At 43.2% G+C, this 13,883-nt stretch overlaps 2 protein-coding genes and 1 pseudogene across 2 annotated transcripts in view; all 3 read right to left on the minus strand.

The window, feature by feature from the left end:
* The window catches only part of LOC146205237 (beta-alanine transporter-like), a 172,059-nt gene that overhangs the window by 148,940 nt on the left and 9,236 nt on the right, over nucleotides 1-13,883 (minus strand). The window lies entirely within an intron of this gene.
* The window catches only part of LOC146205242 (organic cation transporter protein-like), an 81,226-nt gene that overhangs the window by 37,079 nt on the left and 30,264 nt on the right, over nucleotides 1-13,883 (minus strand). The window lies entirely within an intron of this gene.
* Nucleotides 12,027-13,644, minus strand: LOC146205243 (CXXC motif containing zinc binding protein pseudogene; annotated as a pseudogene).

Genomic DNA, 13,883 nt, shown 5'->3' on the forward strand with positions numbered 1-13,883 from the left:
GAACCACATTTAGACTGAATACACATCTGTTCAGCAATGCATAAAATATTGGCGACTAAAATTGACGTTTTTGACGAGCATTGCCTTCCATTTACTTTTTGATGGTACCTGTACTGGTAAGGTATTGCATTGGTGCTGAGTTATTGATTTGCTGAGATCATGAAATGAAAACAGTATGCAATATGGCTGGTTATTTGGGGGAAAAAAACCTTTCATTATCGTCCAAGATTTGCATCCAGCATAATGTTTTTTTTCTTTCTTTTTGTGCCTTGGAAGGGGGACGACTATATACCGCCTGTGTTACTGCTTGGACAGACTTTGTTATTCTTCTTGCATGTAATATGAAAAGTGAGAGGCCTGATGCATTCTTAGCTGCTTCGTTGATGAGGTTCTTTGTTGTAGAAGCATAGAAGGGTCAGGGTGTGGGCTAGTGGGTAATTAAACTATGGCCACCCCAATGGTGACTTCCAAATTTAGTTGGGGTGCGCCCAGAATTTGGCATGCTTTTGCTTTTGTAGTTCATGATTGATTGTGCCCTGATGTAGTACAAGCTAGTACAAGCTTCAGTGTAGAGCTCCGCTCTCTAACAGGCAGGAAAAGTCAAAACTGGACTGGGACAGCTACAAGCAGAGTGAAGGCATTGCAGAGGATCTGCAGAATACAATCGAGGCAACGACGGGTAAGTAACTGTAGCATTTTCCCACACTCTTATTTGCCGACCCATGTCTGTTTACTTGATTTTGTCCTTGGGGCTTGTTTTAGAGTAACTTTGAGAAATACAGTCACGCAGACTTGAAGTCATTTGTAGAGATAAGCTGCGTAAGTACACAAGTGGTTCTTGCTATATTTCAGGAGATTTGAACTTTGCTTCAGTGGCATGACAAATGACACCCATTTCGATCATTGGTATACCTCCTATAGTATTTGCTGATCTTATACTGCTATGAAACAGTCAACGTAAAAGCATGGGCTGCCTGATGTCAAGTTAATAGAAATGACAACAGAAATCTGCATTCGATTTTAGATTTTTTAAAACATTATTTTCCGTCCTTCTAATTGGCAGGAAAGGCCAATGAAAAATTTTGATCAAGTCTCACTCCACATACAGCTGACAGTGACAAGGCAGCAGAATCAGTGTACTGTATACTATAGAAAAGGAACGAAGCTTTGGCAGTTTCTGTGAAAGGCAGAACAAAGTAACCGAGGTACAATAAAGGTAGGGGTATACAAAAAGGGCAGTGGTGAAATAATGTGTATATTGGTATTTATAAAAAAAAATTGTTTTTCTATAATTTTGCCAACTTAGTTGGGACTAAGGTTTAACTGCAGGGTTGGCAGCTGTAATTTTTTCTTCAGAATTTTAATGACCATTATGGTTTGTGTCACTGCAGGTGGGTGGAGCAAATGTGGGTTAAAATGAAGAAGCAGTGTTAAGGCATTGATCTGTTATATTCCCTGTGATCACGTGTGCCTGTGGTATGGAGATTTAGATTGTTTCAGTGCTGTATACTTCTCATGTTTGTCCTGCTGAGTTTCAAAATAGAAATTCTATGGTTCAAATTCTTTCAGTTCAGTTCAGTTCAGTCGTTCAGTCGTGTCCGACACTTCGTGACCCTATGGACCATATCACGCCACGCTTTCCGGTCTCTCACTATCTTCCTAACATCACATAACTTCATCTGCAGCGCCTCGAGGATGCCATCTAACCATCGCGTTTGCTGCCTACCCCTTCTCCGGTGACCCTCAACCTTTCCCAACATAAAATCTTTCTCCAGCGACTCCTCTCTTCTCATCAGATGACCAAAGTAGCTGAGCTTTAACTTTAGAATTTGACCCTCCAATGAGCAGTCAGGGTTTATGGTCGACAATATCGACTGATTTGATCTTCTGGCCGTCCAAGGAACTCTCAAGATTCTCCGCCAGCACCACAATTCAAACACGTCAATTCTTCGGCGGTCAGCCTTCTTCACAGTACAACTCTCGCATCCATACATCACAACTGGAAATACCATACATAGCACGAGTTATACGGATCTTGGTTGGCAGGCTAATGTCTCTGCTCTTTACTAGGCGGTCAAGGCTAGCCATGACTCTCTTTCCCAGAAGTAGGCGTCTCCTAATTTCATGGCTGCAGTCTCCTTCCAGGGTTATCTTGGAGCCCAAGAAGAGAAAATTTGTCACAGCTTCCACTTGTTGTCCCTTGATGCTCCAGGACTTGATGGGGCAAGATGCCATGATCTTTGTCTTTTTAATGTTCAGTTTAAGCCCAAACTTCTCACTCTCTTGTACGCGCATCAGAAGTCTCTTGAGTCCCACTTCACTTTCTGCCATTAAAGTGGTATCATCCGCATATCTAAGGTTGTTGATACGTTTCCCAGCAATCTTCACTCTAGCTGAAGACTCGTCCAGAGCGGCCTTCCATTCCAAATTCTTTAGCAGTGTGTTTTTCAAATCAAAATCAGTACGCAAGGTCACATTGTTCACTCGAAAAAAAAATTGGAGTTAAAGAGGCCAGTAGCTGATTTTAAGGGGACAAAATACTAAAATTTAGGTCTAAAATATTTTTCGGCGCAATGGAAATATTGATGTTTAATATGTTCGATTCCATAGTGGATTTGGTAGAAACGGTGTTGAAAATTTTTGCCGAGAATTTTTCGATCAGTGCATGCGGCTGTCTTTATGTAGTCCGATGCTAGAAACCATGAGCAGCGACCACGATGATGGCTGGTGGTCGAGAAAAAAGATGTACCGAAAACAAATATAAATTTCACTCGCCAGACAGTGATTAAATATTTTTTTGCTTTGAGGAACACTCTTTTTCAGTTTCACACTAAAGGCTGTTACGGCACAATAACGCAAGCCTCGTCGACGAAAGTTTTAGTGGGCACTATAATCGCTTCATTCATGCAATTCCAAACACTGTGGTGCCATCTAGTGGCAAAACCTGAAAGCATGCCTCTCGCAGTGCAAAATGAGGAGTGGTTTTATTTAAGGACGCAGTGCATCAGCATCAGCATCATCAGCCTGACTATACCCACTGTTGGGCGAAGGCCTCTCCCATATTTCTCCAATTAACCCGGTTCTGTGCTAGCTGCATACACTTGACCCCTGCGAACTTCTTAACCTCATCCGCCCACCTAACTTTCTGCCGCCCCCCGCTATGCTTTCCTTCCCTTGGAATCCAATTTGTTACCCTTAGTGACCATTGGTTATCCTCTCTTCGCACTACATGTTCTGCCCATGTCCATTTCTTCTTAATTTCCGCTAGAATGACTCAGTGCAGAGAGCGCAAAATATAATAAATAATGACAAGCACTTCTAGAAGTAACAAAAAAGTGTGCACTTACGAAAATCCGAAAATCAGCGATATTTTGCTGATATATGTAGTCACGTGGGGTATTACCTTGAAAGTAATAGGGTTTCTTCGCTGGATAGCACCTCGTTTTTCTTTAATGCGATTTTCAATGGCAAATTAAAATTGTAAAGCCTCTGATATTTTAGTGCTCGATCTTTACTCTATGAGGCAAGGTCTTTTCAACTCTACCATAATCCTTTGACATATTTTGGCTAGTGTTCTTTCCCTTTAAAGATAAATATTTTGACACAGTAGATATTCGAATGTTCAAAGTGCGTGATCTCATGAGAGTTGCATCAGAATGGGAGGATATAGTAATTTGAAGAATTTTTCAATCGGTGTATGTGTCAGAAAATGTGAAGAACAAAGAAAAAAATGCATTCTGGATGACTTGAAAAGCAATCCTTCGTTGAGCATTGTGATCCTCATCTTGGCACATGCCTTGAATGCTCTTGCATTACTCTTGTGCTAGTGTTTACACTGTTGTGGGCATTTTTTGCAAGTGCTCTAGTATGAAAGCACTGATGCATACCACGACAATGGGAGGGCTGCGGCTGGCCCATCACTGCACTTGTCAGCATCAAGAAAGTGCTGCTTTCCTTTCTTTCTTAGTTTGGCTGAAAAGTCTGTATCAGGCTCAATTTCATTAACCTGAAGCAAGATCTTTTCGTTCTTGTAATCTGGTAGCACATTTTGTTGAAGTGGCAGTACCTTAAAGAACTATCCAACACAGTTTTTCATTTGGATTTCTGATTCCATCTGGAATGAATTAGAGCACTGTACATAGTCACCTTTGATATTGGATGGTGCAAGACTCTTCTGCAATATTTCAGGCCATGTCACCTCATATTCTACTTTTCATTGTTTAGGAGAAACCCCTCGGGTAGTGTAGACTTGCCTGCAAATTGAAGCCATACAGCTTTCACAGAAACAAGGAAAATGTGTCCTGGTCTGGTGTTCAAGCCATGGATAACCACCTCACAGGAATGTTCGCTTACCAACTGAGCTAGCCGGGATTGCTGGCGTATATGATAGGGCGAGATGATTGGTCAACCTAAAGTTGGAATGGTGTCGGTCCTATGTCAGAATATCAGCAGTACAGCTGTGTCATATATCATTGTGGCATCTACAACATTTGGCACTAACTGTCACATATTTTGTGTTGTTTTTTGTTTTGTTTTCTCTTCCAAATTCCAAACATAAATCACAAGCAATACTCTCACCCTGTTACTCCTACCACAGTGCTAAATTTCCAGTGTTGACACTTTTTCTGTTCGTCTTAGTTGACTTGCTGCAGCTTCATTGAAATGCATGTCAACTAATATTTTCATGAAAGTTCTTGGAAGCACTAGGCCTACTAATAAATAGTCATTTATGTCAAGTTAGCAAGGTTATGATTACATGTTATATTTTTAGATAATCTTGAATTGACCTATGGCTGTTACTGTGCATCACCTTGTCCGAACTGACATGTTTGTTTCCTTACAGTTGGGCAAGAATCTTGGTTTTAGTAAGATGTGGATGCATTGTGAAATGAGCTAGACTATTTTATGTGCAGGAAGCAAGCATTCCTTCAGCGTGCTGACCTGCACCAGTTTTAAATTGAGAAGACCCTCAGAGCGAAGGGCCGATCTACTAACTACCTCTGAGCACTGTTCTCGTTCATTTTTTCCCCATTCATGTGAATATCACAGTTTGTCATCATATCATAATAAAGACATTGTTCAAAATGTACCATGCTGCTGTGTGATATCCTCTGTAACGTGCCATTGTCATCTGCAGCCACAGTTAAGGAAATGCTCTTTTGAAGACTTGACCCCCATATATCATGAGCCTCTAGAGCGTCGTGCACTGCTTTTCTTGTGTGTGCTGTGACGTACAGGCACGGCCAAAATACTATGGAGCATGCTGTGGTGTTTGAAATTCTTTTCCCCACTGCATAGACGAGGTACAATGCTGTTTTGGGTTTATGCGCAAGTGCACCAGTGGCACTTGCTAACATATATGTGTAAAGTACTTCTTGTTAGGTAAGATGTTAGGTAAAGTATGATAAGAACTTGACTGCCGAAACGTACTCCATAACATTGCGGCTGGGACTTTACATTCTAGTTAACACTTACAGTTGCTTTTTGGTCTGCTTCAGTTTTTCAGTGCAGTTTTCTTCAACTTGGACTACCAAAATGTACAATCATGAGTAGCCTTGTGCTTTGCATTGGCTTTAAAAACTTGATAAGCAAACCTAAAGTCAAGTCATGTGACCCTCTTCATACCAGTAACACAAAAATGTAACATGTTGGAAAAAAAAAACAAGACTGCCAAAATATCAGTTTCTTGGAACAAGTGTTACCCAGAGGGTAGCTGCTTGGGCTTGTTGGTTCATGAGTTAAATGGAAGAAACGTAGCACAAAAAATTATAGGGGACCTTGAAGCTCCATCTTTAAAGGGACACTAAAGACAGCCAAAGATGGTATGAAAATCTAATAAACTACATTTGGTGACACTGTCGCCGCATATCCGGCAGCAAAAAATCGAATAATTGCTGAGATATTGCGATAACAAGTTGAGGTTTTTTTCTTGTTCCCGCCGGTAGAATTCAAACTGTGCCGTCCGACTACGTAGTCGGAGTTGAGTGACGCACACTGTGACGTAAGCGGAGATTCCGTGATAGCTAGCGAGCCGGGGCGGCCCGCGGCGTTGCATCCCTCAAGAGCCAACATGGCAACAGCGTACTCGCAATGACGGCCTCAGCCGAAATAAATAAAACGATGAAGAGAGTAATTTACCGAGGGATGGGCCCATAAAGGAAGAAAAAAAAACATAGAGCGCTTGTAATGCACAATACTTTACATGTTTCTCAAGCTTTTGCGCTCCTTCTTGCACTGTGTATAAACAAACCGAGCCTTCGGTCATCGCAACGCTTCCTGACATGTTTACATACAAATAAGATTTAGTTACCAGCAAAATAGTGTCCTCGCTGTTGCGCTTGTCAGTTTTGAAGCTTCGTCGCACTTTTTTCCTTCAAGGTTTGTGCTACAACTCCGTGTTCAGCGAAAATTACGTCCACGGTAGCAGAACATGACCGAAGTACCGGCGCCACTACATTTGCCAGCGCTGTGAAATTCCACATGTTAAAATGGATCCAGTGCACAATATAGTGCGCACAGGCATCCAGAACATTAGTTGCAAGACGTGAGAGCAGGCAGCATGCGCCGATGATCAAGAAATTGTAATTTTTAGACCGGCAGCGGAAACACCTTATTGTAAATGGGGCCATAACATAAAAACTAGAAATATTTCTAAGGTTCCTGTGGCGTTCGTTCAACACATTTATTTATTCAAAAGGGGGAGTAGATATGACGCGGCGTAGCCGAGCGGTTAGCGCTGAACGTTACGTAGCAAGTAGTAGCGAGTTCGAGTCTTACCACTACTGGCGTTTTTTTTTTGTTTTTTTTTTTACAAATCGATTTTTTTTTTAATCTTTTGTAACGTATTTCTGGTGCTTCGTTATTTTTAGTTTTTACTTTTTAACCGAAGTCCTTTTTTTCGCCGGGCGACGAGCGCAATATATCGACGCTCTCCTTGGTATGAGCGGCAAGTATGCCCCTTTTGTTTACGACGCCTGCAAATAGCACGTTGAAGGTCTTGTTGACGCAGTATATGTTGGTCAGATGTGCCATGATTTAGTGAACAATTGAATGATAATGCGGTTTTCCTTTGGTACTTAGCATATGTATGCTTTTCGTGGCGTACGTAGCTGCGGTCGAGCGGTCAGGTCGCAGTCGAAACCGCAACGGCGGCGATATGTTGGCGCAGAAGTGTGAACGAAGGAGCGTGTCGGCGGTAGCGGATTTCGCTCGCTCATGCCTCCGAATGCTCAAATGGGAACCATCAAGGCGCATCTGCTGCTCCAAGCTCGTAATTCAGGCGCTGTAGGTTCAAACAAACTATCCGAGTGCGCAAGAAATGCCTGAGTCGAAACATAACCAAAACTGAAGTGGGCGCCTGTGGCGCCTCCAAGTATATTTTTGTATTTGCCTTGCAACGTTTACGTTGTCTTTTCGCCGTCGTTCACGTATGATAAAAGCCTGTTATCATGTTTGAGAAAAAATGTACTACCGCATTCAAACATGCAACGTAATTCGCATTTGTCAGCCTCCGGGATCCCTAGCGCGCCATGTGATTTGTAGTTGCGAGCCTCGGCCGTTTGGCTGTGGTGGCGGTACCTGTATTTCTGTTATTCTTCTTTACTACCTTATAACAGCTCTGTTTTCAGTAAGAGTGGTCTTTTTGTAATCGGGAACTGGCATTCTATCGATGCAAACCCACTTCCTTTCTCTCTTTAGTGTTCCTTTAAGGATATTGTTATGTGGTGGCATGACAAGCGATGGAACACGGCGACACAGCAGAAACGAACGACATGATGACATGACGATGAAATATGCTTTAATGGCCAGTGGGCCTGGCGCGAGCGCTTCGCCCCGCGCCACTGCCCGCTTCGTCATCTTAGTAGCATTACCCGGGGCCACCGAGCGATCGTCCAGATCGATTGCTAGAAATCCAATGCATGACGTGACGATGAACACAGATACAGGATTGGGACATGAAACACTGGACACCACAATGAATGCGAAGATGGGAAGAATGCTTGCACCGGAGCACCAAGTTCAATCTTCACCGTTTGCCAAAGGCTATAAGGCTCATGGACACGCCGAACGGCTTGGGCGGGGTTGCTGTCTTCGCTCGAGTGGTCGTGAGGTCGCTTCGTCGTGGGGTCGGCTTTGGGCTCTTCCTGGTCGTTGTGTGTTGTGGTCAGGGCTGGGGACAGCAGCTGGTCGGGTCTGAGCAAAAAGAGCTGGGCGGAAATCTCCATGGGCTTTTGGCAGATCGGCCCTGCGTACGGTTGGCTTCGACGGTGCAAGGCGAGGATGGGGATGAACTGCACCTCCAACCAAATGTTATGTGGTGGCATGACAAGCGATGGAACACGGCGACACAACAGAAACGGAACGACGTGGTGACATGACGATGAAATATGCTTTAATGGCCAGCGGGCCTGGCACAAGCGCTTCGCCCCGTGCCACTGCCCGCTTTGTCATCTTCGTAGCAATATGACATAATAGCATAGGCTACCAGGCCACATATAAAGCCCCGTTTTAACCAAGCCATGTGAACATGCCTGCATGGCCTAAGGGTAATGTGAATACGAGGGCCCTGGCAGGCTGATTCTGATCATCATCATCATCAGCTGCAATATACCCACTGCAAGGCGAAGCCTCTCCCATTTTCCTCCAATTAGCCTGGTCCTGTGCTAGCTGCATCCACTTAACCCCTGCAAACTTCTCAAATTCATCCACCCACCTGACTTTCTTCCACCCTATGCTTCGCTTTCCTTCCCTTGGGATCTAGTTGGTTACTTTTGCAGACTATCGATTATACTGTATTTGCACTACATGTCCTGCTCATGCCCATTTCTCCTTGATTTCGACTAAAATGTCAGTAACTCGAGTTATTTCTCTGACCACTCTGCACGCTTCCTTTCTCTTGATGTTACACGTACCATTTTCCATTCCATAGCCCTCTGTGTTGTCCTCAACTTAACTAGAACCTTTTTCGTTAGCCTTCATGTTTCAGCCCCATAGGTGAGTACTGGTAAGATGCAACTGTTATGCACTACTTTCCTCTTGAGCAAGATCAGTAAGTTGCTAGTCACGATATGAGAGCCTTCTGATATCACCCTCCTATATGAAAGGAAAGGCTCCAGTTGGCAGCTCCTGCCAAGCATAACATTAGGCAAACCTACATCTAGTCAGTGTGCACCCATGTAAACCGCTAGCTACTGCCTGACAGTGTGATACTCGTCTTTCACTCAATACTGGTGCTGGCGCCGGATTTTTCGGTGAACGGGGCCTTTAACGTTGTCGCATTAAAAGGACACTGGCAGAGAAAGAAGCCACACACGGTGCTACACATAGCGCTTTGTGTGCCTTCTTTCTCTGTCCGTGTTCTTTTTGCTTGTTTTTTCCATTGAAGTGCTATTCGCTATGTAAATGGCTGCCTTATGCCTATTTGTTGCTGGAAACTTTCTATTCTGTCAATAAGTGAAGTGTGATAGGCATGAATGGCTTCCTCGAACAGTTGCTGCACATTACATTGGCCTTGTTTGAGATTCTTTCGATAGTGATAAATGCTCGACCCATGCATCAGCTTTGATTTTGTGTGTGTCTAAACTTGGAAGCCTTCTCTAACACATAGCTGCGCTTTTCCTGCATAGCACACCTGTTGCCTGTGTAGCCCATAGCATAGCCATTCTAATGGGCCTGATACAATTTTTTTCTTACATTTATTTTCCTGAAATGTACACTGCATAAAGAGTGCAATATTTGTTGGACTCACTGGTGCTTTACAATGTGGCATGCTCAATGCTAGTTTTGTGAACTCGCTAATGGCAGGCATGTGGCTGATTGGTTGCAGTGGCAGCAGTCCAAATAATGTATCAAAGAGCGAGAACAAGCACAAAAAAAATACTTCTGGTCCAAACTGGAAAATCCTGCTATGAAGTTGCACGAGCCGTGCTGAGCTTTCTGTACCATAGTGGTGGCCTATACATGGCCTCAACTCCTTTGCAGTGGAATAGAAGCTACAAGTTCACTTCAATGCATTCACGAGTTGGTCATACAAATCTAGGTGCCATTGTCTTGTTTACATAGCTCCCACTCCATTGTCAACAAATTACTAGAAGTATTGTGCCAAAGTGTCTGTGTTGTATCTGAAATATGTTGTACTTGGAACTTGCAAGTCATTAAAGTACAGAGTTTGATGCTTTGTTGCTCCCAACATTATCACTTCTAAAGGGGCACATGGTTCCTCTACAAAGTGAACCTGCCCCTCTAAGCACAGAGTGTTCATTTTTGCAGCAACAGCTATCGTCAGGAGAGGCCGGTGTGCCCACCACCTCCTGGATGCCTACTAAGTACTATGTGTGCCAGCCAGCTAATGATGAATATTAACCCCCATTGACAAGGCTGGGCAGTGTCCCTCGCAGAAGTCGGTAAGGCAACTTCGGAGAGCATGGTTTGCCGGCACAGGTAATAGAAAAACTGCCTTAATTTGAGGCTTTCTCTTCCACTGAAGCGATTTCTTTTAAATGCAAAATTGTGACATTATGATGGCAGAAGATTTTGCAGGAATTTATTTTACCAGTAGGCATCCAGGAGTGCACATGAAATGTCTCTCCTGGCCACAGCTGTTGCTGGCTAAGAACTGTCTGTACTTCAAGCAGGGACATCATCGTGTAAAGGGGCCTTGTGCCCCTTAACGGTGCTAGTACTGAGAGCAATAAACCATCAGACTTAGCCTCAGCCCCTTAAAAAATTTCACGCCTATACCTTGCTGACAATGAATTAGGAGTTATGCAAACAAGTAGTAACACAGCCCGAAATTTTTTTTGGGTGGACGTTATACGTCGCTGGTTGAAAAAAAAAAATCCTAAAGCAGGAGAAGGATATAGCAATCGGAAAATTTCGGTGGCGTGTTCCAACACCAAAACAACTCCACTGGCTATGACCCTGCAAACAAGGCAATGGATCCCAGACCTGTGTGACCAGCTTATGAATGCACTGAAGCAGTGCACTTGCAGCTTCCACCCATTGCAAAAAAGTTATGGTCAAGTACAAGCTACTACTGAGGTACAAGAAGCTAGGCAGGGTTTGTTTGGGGGAAATTCAAGCTTTGCCTTTAGAGTAAATGTTATAGTGCTTTTAACACTGCCTTTTCATTCTAGAAGATTTTTAATATATATTTTTTGTTTAAGTTGGTTTTTAAGGAAAGGAAGGTACAGTGTCTCACTCCTCTGCGGACACCTACACTTAATTGTACAAGTAATGGCATACAATAAGAGGTACATATGTCATTGGTTCGAATCCTTATTGCAAACTAGCCTTCAACTTGACCAGCAGATGGATGCAGAATGGGAAGCGAAATGGTATGGCACCACCCTGAACACTGCACAAAGAACGGCTGTGTCACAGTGTTGATTTGAAAACACATGCACGTTTTGCAGACAACTGCTTTGCTGCACAATGGATTGATGCTACGACAAAACCTTTCAGTACAAACTTATCTTATGTCCAGTTTTTCCTGGCATTCCTTTTAATGTGCAACTTCTTCCCTGAACACATTTCTATGCCAGCTGCAGATAGGCAGACAGAGCATACTCTTCTGGCACTTCAAGGCATTGGTATGTCTCCCTTCCTCTTCCACTTTTTCTTTTTTCTTTCCTTCTCACAGATTGTGATGTAAATGCTGGCTGAGCCATTCAATGATGCAATGACCAAGCTGAAGCAAGATCCTTGATATATGCTACGGCCTACTTAAATATTTGATCAACACTTATAATTTCCCCTACAGAGTTTTTCCTCACTTCCTGTGAATATCTGGTCATTCCTTCACAGACTGCAAGCATGCAAAGAGGTGCTGTATGTGGGCATGTTTAAATATTTGGGCATGCTGCATTGTAATTAGTAACATTAAACTACTTATCAGCAATTTTTACACAAAGATCAAGCTGCAAATCAAGCATGGCCGCCCCATGTGCTATGTGAAGAACAATGAGTACAATGGCAATGAAGTATGTGCATGTCAGTGAGAAATGCAGTAGCAGTAAAAAAAAAAAGTAGAAAAAATTTTTTAATGGACACACAACACACTCTCACTTTTAAACCAGTACACCACTTCTGACAATCTCAAAGTCGGCAGAGAGTCAACAAAGCAGTAACATTTCTCAAAAAAAAAAGGAACAAACAAACAAAAGGACACAAAACGATGCAACGTTTCTTTCAGATGCGAACTCTGATGTCTCTCTTGGCTCACCGCCCGCGCTCCTTGCTCGGCATTAGGGGACTGGACAGGGATACCACGGCGAGCAGAGGCAAACTTGTCACTTGATCTTCGTGAAACAGAACTCCAGGTCGTAGATTCCAACAGCTTGTTCCCCTTTCTCATCATAATCAGCCCACTGATTGTCCTCGAACTCGACGTCTACAAACACAGTTCCGCTTCCCGTTGCTTCAGCGCTGAAGCCATCTCTGGCATCGAACGCAACTGGTTCAGCTCCACGGCACTCGAATACGGCAACGGTAGCAAAGCTGGATGCATTATCGGCGCTGTAGGTCTGTAACTTGTCATTCAGAATATCGATGCTGTTTTCCCTGCTGCACAGCCTGCACTTCAGGACCAAGTTGGCATTTGCACGTCTCCCCCTCATAGCAGTTTTGTTGGCCGCCTCGACCGTCTGCCAAGAAGTCGTTTCTTCTCCACAATTCATGCATTTTAACTTAAGGCGCCACACACAGTCACGACTCGGCGTGAAACCTGTAATGTTGTCCAGATTAGCACGTAGCTGTAAGTCAATCTTGACCATTTCTGGACGCTTAAGACTAATCTCGTGGCAAAGAACGTTCGAACAGTCAATTAAGACTAAGCCCGTCCAAAAAAATCCAACACTGCTGGCTTACACTGTTCCACATTGGCTGATTAGGCTGATCACTGATCACTTTTTAACAGCGCGCGACAACCACCGCCAATTACAGGGTTACAGCAATTATGCCACGAATGCTTGAAGACATGTTGAACCAAATTACTAGACTCAACCTTATTTTAACTATGAAACTCGACTTTAAGACCTTACCACTTTTGAAGACTACAAGACTGTGGCGGCACCTGTAATCTCCCCACTCGGCCATGTCATGTGATTTTGTGACGTCACACAACCTGACGGCCAACCAACGCATGACCACGTCACCTGCCAACTGCCACCTTCCAGATTAATGCTCGTCATATTTTATTTTTTTCTCGCAACGCTCACGACGCTGGATTTTGTGGAGAACGGGGCTTTTAAAGCAATCGCCCTAAGAAATACATTTAAGAAACGAGAGTCGAAAACATTGGTACTGGCAAGACATTTAATCGTGATCACTGTATCAAGCGCTGTCACAGGAAAACAATGTCTAAGACTCCCATGTTTATTGGCCGCTGTGGTGTTTAATGCCTGCTTTTAGCGTGCATTTAGGCGGCAAGTTCTGCAAGCACGCGGAAAGGCTGCATAGAGATTCTTATGGTAAGCTAAGAAATAATTGTTAATTGTTATTAATTAGTTATGTCGACAGGAAATTAATACTGTCACCATCTTATATCCTGATCGTTATATGATTATAAAAAATAAAGAAAGAAAACCACATCCCGCGATCCACCTCACCAACAGCATGCGGTTGATTTTTCTCCTACTTTGTAATAAATTGGCATTCAGGGATAAAAAAAAATTGCAGTATTAATTTCCAATAACAGCAAAAAATAATAACAACTGAAAAGATGGATACATTTCCTCATGCTTTTCTTGGTTTCACTGACTCTTCCTTTGTACGCATGTAATAACGAGTCCCTAATTTCCCTACAGTTGTCTGCGATTTCTATGCTGTATAAATATTCAGAAAAAAAAAAACGGCGCATTTTGCGCTTTGCACGAGAATTAGAG

This window comes from Amblyomma maculatum, chromosome 1 (genome assembly GCF_055883805.1).
Source record: "Amblyomma maculatum isolate TAMU_Amacu chromosome 1, ASM5588380v1, whole genome shotgun sequence".
Classification (NCBI taxonomy): domain Eukaryota; kingdom Metazoa; phylum Arthropoda; class Arachnida; order Ixodida; family Ixodidae; genus Amblyomma; species Amblyomma maculatum.